Below are 13,654 nucleotides of genomic sequence, written 5' to 3' on the forward strand. Positions count from 1 at the left end.
TTACTTGCTGTGAACAAGCCTCAGCTTAGCATGACTTTTCCAGATCTTACTATAGTCTTTTAACAGACTTAAGGCAATTATTGGACTGTTCATAACCTGTTGTGGAGAGGACTTCCACCAGTTGTCTCGGGAAAAGTATGACAACACTTGTGGACAGGGCTACAACGGGCTGGACGCTGTGATGAACCCTGTACCATTGTTCAAATGTTGCCCATACCCCCCTCTGACTCGGTCTATTGCCTCAGCATTCCCTAACCCGGCAACTGAGTTTTAGCTAATTAAGTTTACATAGGCCTCCCATAGTGGGACTGGGGAATGTACGGCCCGAGATGCCTATTAAACTTACTTCTGCTTAGAGGTGTGTGTGTGGGGGGGGAGGAAAAGTCCTTTGTAAATCCAGATTAGAACTTGTGCTGAGCTGGGTGTGTGGGTTGATTAGCATTTGGAGCATAGCTTCCCCATCATGCAGTGCTCCCCTGCTTCGCTGATCCCAGAATTCACTGCAGTCTCTGCTTCAGGCTTTCTGTTCTCCATCTTTCATGTAAATGAATGGTCATCTGGTTCTATCTCAGATGCAAATGAGACCTAGGGCAGTTGTTTCACTCTTGTCACCCTTATCTGGAGGGTTTTAGGTGTATCTCTCACTGCATTTTAATCAGTTTCTGTTTAGGTGGGGGGCGGGGATTCTTTGTGAGTCAGACAGTCTACGTTCTGTGTCAGGGTTCCCCAAGAACATGGAGCTGAGAGGTAACAACGGCCAGTTGCATACATTAAGCTGTACTTTATGGTATGGTTTCACAGGTGACTGGTGCCTCCCAAGTCTGGGGGGTCGGTACCAGATTGCCCATGGGGGTGAGGTTTCCCAGCGGCCAATCAAGAAGCCAGCAGCAAAACCAGAAGTGCACTTTGGGTTTTGCGGCTGGCACTTCCAAGGGGTGCACGACCAACCTCAGGGGGTTCAAGTGCACCGCGTACACCCCTTACACATTGCCAATGTATGTATAGTAAAGCCCACTTAGCAAAAGAAAATGGTCTATCTACAGGCCAACTTTTGCTCCCTAACATTCATTGAAGCTTTGTAGCTTAGTGGAAATGGAGTAGAATCCATCCCCATACCTTCAAATTTAAATTAACTTTTGGATTACTGGGGAGTATGGTCATACCATCTGAAGTTTCATATTATTTTAGGTCAGGAAGGAATAACATGTGGATAATGAATTAAAAATGTAGATCTGAGAAAAAGCCAATGGATTGATTTAGTGCAGGGCTGAGATGTGTTCAGCATTGAATCAATGATGTTATGTAGGGTTTTGCCTTTATTTCAACAGCAGCATTGAATTCTTAATGAAGTTGTTAAACAGTGTTTTCTTTCGTAGCAGGTTTAAGTACTAGTAGGTTTCCTATATTGTTTGCTTCTAAGATCATTGATTTCAATGGGTGTCACTGGAATACATCAATATCAAACAGAGATAATTTTGCTTAATTAACATGCTAACAACTCCATAGCAATCCTGGCTAAAGAACATTTGCTTTTGCTTGTCTTAATAGATAAGATTCTAGGAAGAAATAATATTCAAAAGGGATATTGTCACCAGAGTTCCCCTAATTCTTGACATGTGTTCACTTTTCTTTTTTCTTCCTTCCTTTCTTTCTTTGTTTTAAAATTGGTATGCTTAAGAAAAAGATCATGTTTTGCCTATCAACACTGAAAATAAACATATTTTTTAAACTAAATTTTACATAAAGCCCCTCTTTAGCTTGTAGGTTCTTAGGTGATTAAAACATTCATTTCTGAGACAAAAAGAGTCAATTTTATATGAAAGATTTTTCCATAGTTGAATTTAAAGTGCAGCCCCTGTGCCTGACCCCTATTTTCATAACAAGATAATTTTATCCTTGTTGATTGTCTCATTTTTAAGAGGTGATATTGCACTTACAAATCAGTTTCTAAAATACGCAAAGAAACAAAAATAGTGGGATTTATTAAGCAGCTTCTGTATGTTTGAAATAATTTATTTTGGAGTAGTCCTTGGAAAATGTTCTCTTTCTTATTTTATGGTTCTGTTTTACAAATGCAACATTGTGACAATAAATCAGGATTGAGCCACAGAAGATAAGAAGGGGGCTTAGTGTGCTGTAAGCACAGAATAGAAAGACTAAGATTTGTTTCCTCCTTACAACTAAAATAAAAAATCCAGTGAACCCTGAATTTTCCAGTTGATAGTGAATTGAAAGTGTTTGGTTTTAAACCAAAGCTTTTGGAGGTACAATATATCTTCAAAGGTCCTAACAGATCAAGGTAGATGAGGGAATGAACTGTGCTGCAATTTTAGGTCAAAATGAAATCCTCTCTTGCCCTGCTGCCAAATGCTTTTTTCTCTGCCATCAAACTTTTTATTGAAGGCAAAAGAGGCTTTCTATCCTTCTCCACAACACAGATAGGCCAAATTGTGTTTTTGGATTAATAGAAAGGGTCCCCATTCATTGTAGTTCATGCACATGACAGGGTATCATTTGTCCCAATGTACATTTGTAATTCCTGTTAGCATTAATTGGACTTCTGTGCAAACATGAAGGAACAATAACATCCAAGAGACAAGACAGATTTTAACATTTCTGTTATAATATCTTCTGCCCACATGTCCATCAACACAGCTGGCCTTAGGGAAAATGGCACCCTGGGTGAATTTATATTTTGCTGCCCCCAGGGCAGAGCAGCATGGTGCACCATACAGGAAGGTACCCTGCTGCATGTTCCTGGCTGTCTCCTCCTGTGCAGTGGCTGGAGGCAGGAGATGAGCTGGACTGAGCTGGGCAGTACTCCTCTTGCCTGTGGCATGGATCAGCCAGAGCAGGGAAGGGAGAGAGTGCTGCTGTGAGTGTGGGCTGGTCACATGTGCATGTTTGTGTGCACATGTGTGTGTATGTGGGTGTGTCCTCGTGTGTGTGTTTGGCACCCCCTTGCCCATGATGCCCATGTTGCCCACCCTTAAGGCTGGCTCTGACCATCAAGCTCTATCCTGGTTGGTAATGGTCTAATGAAGTAAGCTGTGCTTCAGATATCACTTGCGTTACATTTCAGGGCATTTGAACTGTGGCAGTCCTACCTGAAATCTAACCACAATCAGATAGATATTTGCCACAGGAAGCATTCATCCATAGGAGGAATGTATTTATTAACATTTCAGAACCAAAGCATTTATTGTTGTGTATGCACTGATGAAAAGCCAATCTGGAAAATGAGTCTTGATTGAGAATTAAGCAAGTAGTATGATTCTGCTTGCAATAGCTTATGTTGTTTGGGGCCACATGTGGTAAATCTGTATGTTTTCTGCCATTTGTTTTATTTTTATTTCTAAGGTAAGAGTACTTTCTATAAAAACCATAAAAAACATTGAGAGAAATTCAGGGTAAAAAGTATAAATATTGGTTAGGGCTTGTTTCTAGTAGTAAACGTTTCTTCATGTATTCTGAGAATCCAAGACCACTAAAATGACATGAGGTAGGCATCACTGAGAGCAACAGGAAGTTTCATTTTACTCCATAGCTTAAAAAATTAATAAGAAAAGTATGAACATAGAATTTTTTGTCTCTGATTCAAGAACATCATAACGCTCCACGTGTATTTAAACAAACCCCACAACTCCCCACTGAGATATAAAAATTATTCCCATCTTGCAGGGCAACTGAAACAGAGAGGTGAAACAGTCTGTAGGAAGTACCACAGTGAGTCGATAACAAGCTAAAATAGAACATAGGTGTTCTGACTCCTGGTGCCATACAGTCATGTTTCAAAGGCATGTCAAAATGGGAATGATTTCTTGGTGACACTGGGGATTTCCTAAAGCCATGGCATTAGGGTCCCCAAAGCTGTATCTTAACAGAGAAGGTTTTGCAAAACCAAAACCAGAGTCACCTCCAAATTTGTTTATTCCTCACCATCCTCACATCCTCTCAAAAGCCTCCTCTCCTCTTCACCTCCTCTTCACCCTGTCTTTTTTTTGTTTAATCAAATGCCCCTGAGGGGCATGTCCAGATGAGCGTGCATGTGCCTTTTGCAGCATCTCAAAGCCCTTTGAGACACTGCAAGAGGCACATGCAGGAGCAAAAAAATGTTCAGCACAGGGGCAAAATTAGACCCCTGGATATCCAGGGTCAAAAAATACACCAGGCAAAAAAAGTGGGGTGGGGCATGCTCCAAGACTGTGCCCTGAGGCAATTGGAAGCTTGGGTCCTCCACAGAGATGGTCTGGTAGCCAGTCAGAGCATCTCTGTGGCTGGTCCTCACCCCAGTGCTGAAGCTGAAGCTGCAGGGAGCTGGACCCGGGCTCCGTGCCAAAAAGTGGGGGGGGTTCTGGAGACTGGGGCTGGGTGGGGCAGCCATTGGGAGCCTGGGGGCACAAATGGGGGCTGGGGCTGGGTGGGGAAGCATTTGGGGAGTCTGGGGATACAACCGGGGGATGGAGCCAGGTGGGGCAGCCATCAGAGGGGCTGCAGATGCTGTTGGGGGATGGGGCCAGACAAGGCAGCAATCCAGGGGGCTGAGGGAGCAAGCGAGGGTGGGGCACATGGGCCCTGCTGGGGGAGGTGTTAGCCCCTGCGGGGGCCATGTGGCACCTGTTGGGGGGCTGTAGTCGTGTGGGGGGACAGTCCGTGAACTATGCGGGATGACTGCAATCTGCAGGGCACAGGGGACCCATCCCTCCTGAGCAGCTCCCCCCCACATGATCCACACACCCCACAGCTCCCCACATCCCTCCACAGCCACTCACATCCCCTCCCCCCTCTTTCCACCCCCATCCTGCAAACCCCACATCCCCCCAGCACACACCCTGACTGCCCAGATGCCAGACAGGATTAAACCTGCTGGCCAGAGCTGTGGCTGCAGGGGCAGTTGTGCCCACATTCTGGTTAGTGAAGTGGTCAAGGGGAGCACTAACTGCTCTATGGTAAGAAAACCAAAGGCAAACAGAAAAACACATAGATATTTAGAATTCATTTTATTATGATCATAGAGATGCTGGTGGGCTTCCAAATTGTTTTAACACTGTAGATCTATCAATAAAACATTTCCCAACTGATCACTGTCTTTCTGTCTGTCTGTCTGTCTCTCTCTGTATATATGGTGGTCTTTTGTTTTAATTGTGGAGAAACATGGATTTTGGGATATTTTACAGAGTGACTGGGATTTGTTTTTATCATGGATTTTTCAGTTTTCAAGCAGGGAACACCAGAATTCCTGCAAGGGAGGTAAGTGGCAGGACCCAGGCAGAAGAGCCTGCTTAGATCTGGCACCTTGGACCCAGCTGGAGGTGGCTGACCTCCTGGCCAGTTGGGGCTAGAAGGACATGTTTTGACAGTTCAAAGCAGGCCGCCACACCCAGAACATCTTCCTGCTTTTAGCTGCTCAGATGACAGGGCAGGGGCACATATGGCACTAGTGCCACACAAAGGCAATTCTGCAGCCACAGCCCGGTGGCAGCTGGCCCAAAGAGGCAGATGCCTCTACTGGCTGTGCAGTCCCCATCTGGGTCTGGCAGGTATGCCGCCTTGGGACCGCGTGCTGTCGCATGCTGTCACAGATGGCAGCAGGTCACAGCCAGGCAGCAGCCCCCACTACCAGACTGCTGCAGTGGGTAGAGGGTGCAGGGAACTCTCCGGGCTCTTTCAGCAGTCCATCTGGCACAAGGGGTAGTGTCCCCAGGTACCAATTGTCTGGGCCTCAGAAGCTCCTGAGAGTGAGTAGCCTTGAGTTACTTGCCAGGGCAGCTTTTTGTACCAATGGGGCCAGGACAGGGCAGCTTTTTACACTGCTGGGACCAGCACAGGTGCTGGCCCCAGGCTTTAGCTCCTCCTGGCTGCAGATCTAGGAGGAGCCAGGCAGGGTTATTTTGCCCCAAGTGGCACAATTTGCACCACACCAAAGTGCATGCCTGGGCACATGCACTGAGGCAAAAAGCCCCGGCTCAAATTTGCACTGCTTCTATTTGAGCTCCTGCAAGCCCATGTGCCTGCATGTGTGGATGCACCTGGGGAGGAAGTACAAGGGTTACAGAAAAGGATCATGTGTAAAATCTTTCCGTGTTGAAGTCCACAGAAATTTTGTTCTAACTCTGGTGTGATAAGGATGGTGAAAAGAAGGAAATTGATGGAGAATGTTTGAGTCACAGGTGAGGGAAGAGCAGGGAAGGTGGCAAATGAAATAGTGTAGAAAAGGCAGAAAGAATAGAGGAGAACAGACTGTACTGAACTGGCAAAGGGCCCAGAAAAATTAGAAGGTGATTTAGTAGGAGAGGCAAACAAGGATTTTTTTTTTTATTGGTGGGGGAAAAAAAAATTGTGGTTTTAACAGCTCCCTTCCCGCCCTCCCCAATCATAACCCTCAAAATGCCAGGGGAGAGAGCAGGAAAAAAAGGAGGGGGGGGGGGGAACTGAATAACATATTCTGTTGTTACAAAATTAAATGGTTTGAAAAAAGAAATCTTCCCAGTAGAAATTTTAACTAAGGGGAAAGAAGCTATCTCCTGACAGAAAAAAAAATGTAGTTTTGGCAGAATACTATGAAGAAGCTGTAATCAGCACTTTTTCTGGCTGGAGTGAGCCACTGCTCATCCTGCTCTACAGTCAAAAGGAGGAAGTGATAGGGAAAGCATAGAACACATCCTGGGCTTTGGTGTCTTAGATGAGGATCATGTCCAAATTGAGATTATTACAGGTAATAAATAGCATGTCACAAACTTTGTAGCTTAGAAGAAAGTGACTGGAGGTAGCACAGAACCAGACTGCACCCAGTGGCCTTCAAACAACTGGTCCTGTGCTGCCCGGCTTTGGGTGTGTAAGATTGTTCGTTGCTCCGTCCCTGTGGTTGTACAGCACAGATGTCTCGCCCCAGGGTAGCCTTCACCCCAATCTTTCCTGCCACAACTTGTTTGTTCCTTCAGTGGTGGGGTCCAACTACTGGGGCTTATCTGGAATCTTGGGATGGTGGTCTTTTGCGAGGCTCCAGCTTCCCCTACACCTCACCCTCATACCCAGCCTCGCCGAGCTGCTGACATCTCCCGGCCTGACCCTCGCCTCTTGATGTAATAGGCACTCTGATACAGATGTAAAGATATAACCCGACCCCAAATCAAGCCAATTATAAGGACCACTGCGGCCTTCCTTCCTACCCCTCCAAAAGTGGGAAACAAAACAACAAAATTAAGGAAAACACTGCCAGGAAAAATCCCTGGCTTCACACAAAATGGGCTACCCTAGCCCTGAGAATTCCTCTCCCAATTAACCCTGTCTTAGGTACCCCTATGTCCAGCCGATATCCCTCCTGAGTGCTGAACGGGACTACTGCTGGTCCCTCCAGTTCAGCCCATTCTGTCCCTTGCCGAGCTGCTCTGGCTGGTAGGAGCTTGTTTCCTGCAGCCCCTCCTGCTGCTTAGGCTCTCTGGTCCCTGTCGGGGTTGACTCCGGGAGCCTTCCCAATCCCGTGCCGATCCCACCTGGATTGCTGATTCGACTTCCGTCACCCTCTCTTCGGGGCCATCCCTGCTTCTTCATTTGGAGCCCTTGGATCTTCTCCCTTGACTCCTTCACCAAGAAGAGAGGCATCTGCCAACCCGCCGTTGGCATCCTCCCTCTGGCAGCCTCAGATGCAGCCTCTTGCCTCGTGAAGGGTCGTCGAGACCCTTCTCACCCCCGATCAGGGTTCCAAAGACACCTCTGCTCCTGCCCCTCTTCTTCGTCTGGACTCCCTTTTATTTTCCCGTGCTGGCTTCGCTCATTCCTCCCCGCAGCTGGCCGCAGTTTCAAAAAGACATGGTTAATCAGCTGCGTGGGTCCTGCCGCCACTTCTGGTCTTGCTGCGGCGTCAGCTGCAGGTAAGGGAATCTCCGTTTCTCTTTTCCTTTCCTCGCCTTCCCTGTTGTGTTTTGGGTCCCGGGATTCCACCTTGGCCCCTCGGGGTCTGTTCTCTGTACTTTCCCTGCGACACAGACCTAAGAAAACCCAAGGTAAAATGGCTAAGATAGCTAGTGAAGTCAGGAGCATGCTGGGTTAAAGAGCTGTTGTGAATAAATGAGTTTTCAGAAGGGATTTGGCAGAACATATTTGACAGAAACAAAGGGTGATAAAGGTCAGATCCAAAGAATTTCCAGTGCAATGCAAACATATTTCCATAAATATTATATTGCAGGCTGAACAAGTCTCAAACTATCTGTGTTTCTCATTGTCCGTGACTATTCTCTGAGTCACTAAGCATTTGACCATGCCCTATCCATAAAGGTACTCTCTATTGCACCCAGAGCACATGAGAGGGTGGGCTCTGTGGGGAACTTGGGAAAAATGTCATTGAACACAGACTAGAACTGTCATTCATGTTTGTTCCTCCTGAGACTTCCAGCATTGCCTTGGGCTGGTTTTCCCTCCCAGTATGCAGAACCACCCAGACCCCTTTTGTACTGGGTTTCTCTTCTTCCCCCACAGTTCACACAGCAAAGGGGAGAAAGCTCAAGGCCTGTTGAATGGTTCAAATCCCATACCTCTCATGCTCTTCAGAGTAACCCTGCTGGTCAGCTGAGGGGATCGGATCCCAGGTACAACATGTCTTGGGCCCAATTTGGGAGTGCATCCCTGACTGTTACTTTCCCTTAGAATCAAACAGGGTAGCACTGTTTGAAACCTGTTCTTAGAAGATTAATGTCCCTGAACACTAGGAAGAGAAACGCCAGTCCCATGACACTGGCTCCTAGTTCTACAACCCAGTGCTAACACAATCTCAGGCGAAGAATATTACAACACTGGGGGTGTGTAAGCTTACTGTACAGTAAGTTTTCCCTGGGAGCTCATCTACACATGTGCCCACCAAGAACAAATTTGCTCCTGAATGGAGCAGTTCAGTGCAGGGCTACTCCTGCCCTGCTTTGCTCTGCCCCCCTACAACAGCCAGGGGGAGCTCCATGCTCCCCTGCTGCTAGCCCCCAGCTGGCAGGGAGCACCAGGGTCAGGCCTGGGTTCCAGGGGGCAGGGGGCACTGTCTCACCTCAAGGGAAGCTGCCTCTCAGCCCCACACCCCAATCAGCAGATCAGGGTGTGGGGCTGGGAAGCAGATGCTGGGAGACAACAGTTTCCATGCCTGCTGCCTGGGATGACTGGGAGCTATTAGTTTCCAGTCAGCTGTCTACATGTGTGCTACTGCACAGTAGCTACTGCATGGATAATCTACTACAGCAAAATATGTGTTATCCGGGACTTTATCAACTGGAAAGCTCCAATAACTGGCATCCAAGGGATGCTGGAAAAGGAAAACCAGAAGTCCCACTTCTGTTTTTGCTGCCATGAGCTGAGTTCTTCTCCTTCACTTTTTTGGCCCACAGCCTGGAGCAAAGGAGCCTGTGTGGGGCAAAGGAGCCTGTGCGGGGCCCTCTCCCTGTCCTCTGGCACACTGACACCAGGGAGTGCACCAGACGGTCCACATTTGATTAACTGGTATCCCTCATTCCCGGGGGATGCCGGATAACAGAGCTTTTGCTGTACCTGTATCTACAGATAGAAGCCAACTGCATAGTAGACTCATTTACTGCTCAGTAAATTCTGTGACCATGTCTACTGCCCAATGAAGCATCTCGTGTAGACGTTCCCAGCAAGCGTGAAATAAATAGGGCTTTCTTGCCTTGGATTATGGCAGACAACATGTTACACTGAGTGGGTTTAAATATTGCAGGTAACATTGCTGAAATATCTCCCCTTTGCTCCTCTCCTGCAGGTTCTACCATGGAAAACATTAGCATAAGGGCATTGCTATTCCATATGTTATTGTGTAGAGGAGAACATCAGCATTTGGGAAGCTTCGGAATGATAATTTTTGCAAGTGCTGGCATTTAAGTGATAATTGCTGTCTGATAAAAGTGGCTAGTGAAGACATCTGTATCTAGGTTGTCTAATACTTTTCCTGATAAATGATTCTTCTGACTGTATTTGAGAAGTTCTAATATCTCCACTGATTGTAGCAGGTAGAGGTGCACCGATACTTTGGTCTGACATTGGATCAGTACTGATATAAAGAAAATTGGCTGTATTAGAAATCAACCCAGCCGGGGTGGGGCAGGTGTGGGATGGAGGCATGGCTCATAGGAAGGAGGTGGCTCCTGCCATTGTTTGCACACCAGGAGGACATGGGAGCCTGTGCCCCTGGATCTGCGTAGGGCGGATGGGATGCAGTTGCAGGCTGGAGCCGGAGCTGCACGGGACTCTTCTTGCCAGAGCCTGGGCTTGGAGTGGGTGCTGGCAGCGCTGGGAGGGGGCTGCAGCCACCCCAAAATACACTTCAGCTCCACTCCCTCCCTCTGCCCCTCCCCCACTGTAGGGGGGCATTGATCTCTCCACCCATGCCCCTTCCCTCCCTCCTCCCCTTCCACCACATGGATTTACCAGCTGGAGGCAGCTGCATCAGAAATCTGATCAGTATTGGCCGATATGCCTCCTTAAATATTGGGTATTGGTATTGGCACCCAAATTCTCTATTGGTGCACCCCTAGTAGCAGGTATTTGAAATGTGGACAGGGCAAAGCCTTTTCACTAAACAAGTGCCCGTTCTTTATCCCATGAAATTCTGTTCAGGTTTTCCTGAGATACAAACTATTGAAAATCAGCAGTCACTTACTTCCGTTGTGTTCCTTGGGGAAATGTTGGTAGTCTGCTGAAGTGATTGTGCAGGTTCTAAGGCTCGGCCTACACTGTTGCCAAAGTAGCAGTAACAGGGGCAGTAGCCACTGTACGGACAATGCCCAGAAACTAGCAGAGCAGCTGTAGTGATGAATGCAATGAAAAGTTAAGTTGGATTAGGTACTCTCTTCCAAGAGTGCAGCACTCAGCCATGACACATACCCTCAGTTACCCGACACTCCCCCAATCCTTTATGGGGTACATGGAATGGAAATTTCCTTAATTTAATGGGGAAAGAATACCAACCTTGGTCTTTTTTTACCCCTTCCTTGGGCTACATGCTTCGTACCACTGGGATCATAGCCTTCTTCTGTTAGTAGATCTGCAGCTCAGATGGTACGAGTCTGATCTGCAATGCAGAGGGTTCTGGGCTTAAACCTGCTTTGTGAAGGAGGGAGTTCCTTCACTTGCAAAGAATAGGATTACCTTTTCCCTTTAAAAAATGGAAGGTACATTAAGAAGCCCATTCTGTTCAAAGACCATAAATTTTGTGAAATCAGGCATTCACAAATTAATATAAATTTCTGGTTGCTTCTGAAATATTAATTGAGTCTCCTTGTATAAATGCACTGTGATGACATGCTGTTTTATCTATATGACCCTGCCTCATCTGGCACAAAGGCAGAACTAAGATTGCAAAGGTAATTGTAAGTTTGGAATTTCCTAAGAATGAACTGCTTGACTTTGCAAGCTAAATAACCTTTTAATATTGCAGCAGGGTCTAAGAAATACAAATGAAAGAACCCAAATCTAAATGTAGCAGGCTTGCCTTTTGGAGTTTGGGGTGAGTCTCAGGCTTGAAATCTTGCTGTTTGGATTGGTGGAGCTCATCCCCCAATCAGGAGGCAGCAAAAGGAGTTCAGTCACACCCTTCTTCTGAGGGGAGGAGGAGAGAAGTTCCCCCCCCTCCCCCCCATGGACGTGATTGAAGACTGCAGCACTCAGGTCTGGAAGACTTCAGGGGCGGAGCCCTGGAACTTATAAAAGGAGCTGTTTGCCCAGCATGAGGGGAGCACATCAGGGAGCAAGAAAAAAGAAGAGAGGGGCTTAGAAGAGCTGAGGAGAGCTTCTCAGCAGGGTGAAGCAATAGCCCAGAAGTGCCCCTGAAGACTTCCATCAGCAGGGAATGGCAGATGTCTCCAGCAGCTAGGTTCTTGGTGTGCTGCACAGCACACGGCATCCAGACCCTGGGAGCTGCATGAGGCGGCTCAGGTCTACAACCTCTGGTCTGTGACCAGAGACACGGTGCACAGGCTAGTGCATGGAGTAGGACCTTGGGCAGCTCAGGTCCTCAACCCCCCGAACGAGGCTGGGAGCTCAGTGCACGAGGCACTGAATGGAGGGTCCAGGAGTGGACCGAGCCTGGTGCTACACAAGGCAGCCCAGGCCTCCGACCCATAGCAAAAGGTTGAGTCCAAAGAGCCAGACAGTGATTGGGCTACTGAGCCAGCTGACAGGGCCAAGCCAGAGGCCCCAGAAGCCCTGAATTGTGGAGCCCTGTTCCAGGGGACAGCGACCCCATGAAGCCCATTGCAGGCGAGAGAGCAGCCTGGTGCAGAGGATGAGGACCACCCTCCAGGCCTGGGAGCCATGAGTTTCAGGGAAAAGAGGATTCCCACAGGCGAGAGGAGTTCCCCCCCATCCTGTTTAGTTAACAGCTCTTGAAAGGGGAGGTCCCACTGAGAGAGCCCCCCTAAAGTTACTAGCTTCTTTGTAGGGCTTGGGAAAAGCCCAAGGGCATTGGGGTTTCCCCTCGGGATTGAGTTTATCTTTGGGGTTTATTTGTTTCAAATCAGATACTTATTTGTGACTTACCTGCATTTGAAGCACTGGTTTAAGGTTTACTGTCATTTACCTAGAGGGTATTGTTTGTGTTACTGGTTTACATATCTTATAAATATATATATACACATTACACATATGTTTGCATCCATGTTTCTTTCTCTTGTGATAAGTTAATATAAATAAATGTGTATGTAGTTAAGTCCCCTGACTGTCCTGGCCTGGATCAATAGGGATGGAGGGAAACTAAGCAGTCTGCAGTTCCCACCCCACAGCACACCTGCCAGCTAACAATCCCATTCAACTGGATAAGGAGAGTATATACCCAAGTTACCTGGGCTACATAAACAATATTCCTGTCTCCTACTGAGAAATGGAAACTTAACATAGCCACTTCCTCTGGTTGGGGTTGGTGTCTTACAAAGGCATGAACAAAAATTGGGAGCAGGAAATTAGAGCTCTCCCAGGAAGAGTCCTTCTTTCAAATCCTAGGGCCATTCACTTGTAAAGGATTATCAAGGTTTGTGAACTCACTGGGGCAGGGTTCCTTATGCTTTGCCAAGCATAAGCCTGACTAAATTCTGGATAATAAATAGGACCATTTGTAGACGTACTTACTGTTTGCATCATATAGTTCAAATCAAATTTCAGTCTAAATTAAGGGTTAATAGACTATCAAGGGGGTTTGCCCTCTTCTTCACAGACCCATAGCCCATGTGCTTGGGGAGCCACGTGGGATCAGTCAGGGTCAGTATCCTGTTTGACATGTGATATCAGTCAGTATTCTGGCTGATATTTAGTCACTGTGAGGCGCTGTTGGCACATTTGACTTTGTAAAGGTGTTACTTTGAGCCTGATAGCCTCTGTTGTGTTACAGAAGCCGAATTGAATTTCCCTTGACAGGACTGATATTTGCAATACTTATCTGCATCCCTGAGGAATGCTTATCTGAGTTTCTAAGGATGGTTTTTTCCTAAAAGCAACACCATATATACATGTTAATTAATACAGTTTAAATTTAATTTGGACTGCTGTAGCCTGCATTAACTTTAATCCTCACTCAATGAGGATTAGTTCATTTGGATTGGAGATCATTTTAATTCAGACTATGGACATCCATGTGTATATAGTGATGGCTGTAGTTTGGATTAAACCTAGA

At 46.9% G+C, this 13,654-nt stretch overlaps 1 protein-coding gene across 5 annotated transcripts in view; it reads left to right on the forward strand.

Moving 5' to 3' along the window:
* The window catches only part of TOX2 (TOX high mobility group box family member 2), a 397,146-nt gene that overhangs the window by 217,656 nt on the left and 165,836 nt on the right, over nt 1–13,654 (forward strand). The gene's annotated exons all lie outside the window — the stretch shown is intronic.

Source organism: Crocodylus porosus, unplaced genomic scaffold (assembly GCF_001723895.1).
Source record: "Crocodylus porosus isolate Cpor-Errol unplaced genomic scaffold, CroPor_comp1, whole genome shotgun sequence".
Taxonomy (NCBI): Eukaryota; Metazoa; Chordata; order Crocodylia; family Crocodylidae; genus Crocodylus; species Crocodylus porosus.